Source organism: Branchiostoma belcheri, unplaced genomic scaffold (genome assembly GCF_001625305.1).
Source record: "Branchiostoma belcheri isolate BF01 breed outbred unplaced genomic scaffold, Haploidv18h27 scaffold1091, whole genome shotgun sequence".
Classification (NCBI taxonomy): domain Eukaryota; kingdom Metazoa; phylum Chordata; class Leptocardii; order Amphioxiformes; family Branchiostomatidae; genus Branchiostoma; species Branchiostoma belcheri.
This window is the reverse complement of record NW_017802482.1, coordinates 3,453-5,594: the sequence shown is the minus strand read 5'-3', so window position 1 is coordinate 5,594 and position 2,142 is coordinate 3,453. Positions and strand designations below refer to the sequence as shown.

The following is a 2,142-nucleotide window of genomic DNA, read 5'->3' as shown; positions in this document are numbered from 1 at the left end:
CCGCGCAGAATATCGATCATAGTCAGCGTAACTTGAACGTTTTATTTGTGTGATGTTCGCAAAGTACTTGGTTGTGTCTTCAAAGTTCCGGTGTCAGAATTTGGGTGTTGTTATATCGATACATCATTGTTGATCACTGAGTTAGAGAAAGTTTAAAGTTGCTTGTTATCTTGTTGGCTGGTTACAACACGCGTGGAGAGAAGCTGGGATTTTAGTTTACGCATTGAAAATGTGTGCCACATGGTTACCGCATTCTCCCACGGCAGAGCTATCCCGCGGCAAATACGCCTTGGGATTACTGGTAAGGGAGCACCCCTGGCGTGGGAGGATGGGTTACCGCCACATGACGTCAAGTTCCATCGGGATCAAGTTTATCGGCCCTACTTGATATTCTCCCCTTTCCGACAAAACCTTTCTGTTCAGATTAGTGGCTTAGGGATATTTTGCAGGCTCTGCTGAAATGCCAGATCTTTCCAGCTGGCCTAATCATTGTCGTCCTGTATTAAACTGACCCGGTAAAATACCCCTGCATGAAATACCTCTGGGCGGGCGGGCAGTGCTGATAGCACCACCGTGAGATACCGGAAGCATGCGATGGTCTGGCTGCCAGGCTATGTTAAAGTAATTTAGCATTCTTGGAGTTTATATTCGTCTGTTAGTATAATACCTGATGAATTTATTTTTAGAAATTTGTACTGTGAAGATTCTAACACCCGTTTTCCTGACTTCATTCATCTTGTTCTATGTGTGGTTTGTTCCGTCCATTTTGCTTACAGAATTTGGTCAGTATATCATTACAGATCCGACTGGTCTTTATCAGGTATCGGCGATCAGTGTTTTAGCAAGGAGGTATTTAACCTCCTTGGTTTTAGTGAATTTTTTTTAATAGCTGCTCGTTTTTAGCGGCTGGTTTTTTGGTTTATGTAAAGTTTGAGCCACCTGACGCCATGTTCCGCCGGGGTTTTCCGGCCTTACCCCAATTCTCTCCGTCAAGGCTCTTCTGTCCAGTAACCCCGGGCGTTGGATTTTCTTGTCTTTCCAGTAAACCTCAGACATGCAGCGAGGGATACCCTACTGTTCTACACTGGCCACCGGTGCCGGCATATATGCCCTGTCTGCGCTAAACTGCCCGCACCTGCCAACGACGCAGGGTTCCCAACAGTGGAGACCATCTCAGTGCACGGAGAAGGTTTCAGTACGTTGTATACTCATCTCTAGGTCAACGTCATTTTTTTTTACTATTCACACAATTACAACTTGATATTGATCCGCGTATTCTTTGCATTACATGTTGCTGACATCCCACCATAATATTGTCCAAGTTTCACATCCGTGGTCACGCTGAACGCTGTCGAACTGTGCTGAATAACACAACCCTGGAATGCAACAAACTTCGCTAATAACCTGTTCTACGCTGTTTCTTTCAGCTCTACATGGCGACAAACACAACAGTTACTCAAGAATACAATTAAGAAGTGGAACAAAATACCAGGTGAGTGCCTGACCATCCTTATTTCATGCAGTATTGTACATATAATAATCACGATGGTTAGGCAATGTTCGCATATCTATAGTACTTCTTTCATGAAAAGCTGTGTGTTTTGAAACACGGTACCATGTTTACTATGATGTCATTGCTGGGAAAACAATGTAGCCTGGGTGCCATGCCCCTGTGCCACCATAGTCAATAAAGTCAGGGAAATCTCACGCCTGGAACACAGAATTTGCAGCCGCGCGGGGTCTAATTTATACGTCTAGATAAACTGAAGAAGGAAGCCAGCTCCGAAACTGTGGCGTGTTGGGCAGTATAGAGGCCCGATCGAGAGTCTCAGAAAAAAGCACTTTCTTTATTCCAAGCAAGGAGTTAAGCTCCTTGTTCTAAGTGCTAGGGTCTGGCACACAGGCTATTGCCAGAAAATGTGTTATAGATGTGTCTGCTTCATTGCATTCTGTAAAATTAATCGACTCACATGCTTTGCATATTTACATTTATGACCCCAAATCTTGTTAATTTAAGTTAATCAAGGCTGGCCAAAGTTGGCATAGATTCATTTATGCTCTTTTCTCTCTTTATACCCACAGGTAAACTTCGCCATCGTCCACCCTGAGATGCAGACTACAACAGGAATTCACTGGCTAGCA

The 2,142-nt window shown here is 44.1% G+C and overlaps 1 long non-coding RNA gene across 1 annotated transcript in view; it reads left to right on the top strand.

Moving 5' to 3' along the window:
* The first annotated feature begins 513 nt into the window (after positions 1 to 513).
* Positions 514 to 2,142, top strand: part of LOC109481687 — a 2,550-nt gene continuing 921 nt past the window's right edge. The window contains exons 1-2 of the long non-coding RNA XR_002140919.1: positions 514 to 1,195; positions 1,428 to 1,492. This is a non-coding gene — a long non-coding RNA (uncharacterized LOC109481687). The remainder of the gene's footprint in view (positions 1,196 to 1,427; positions 1,493 to 2,142) is intronic.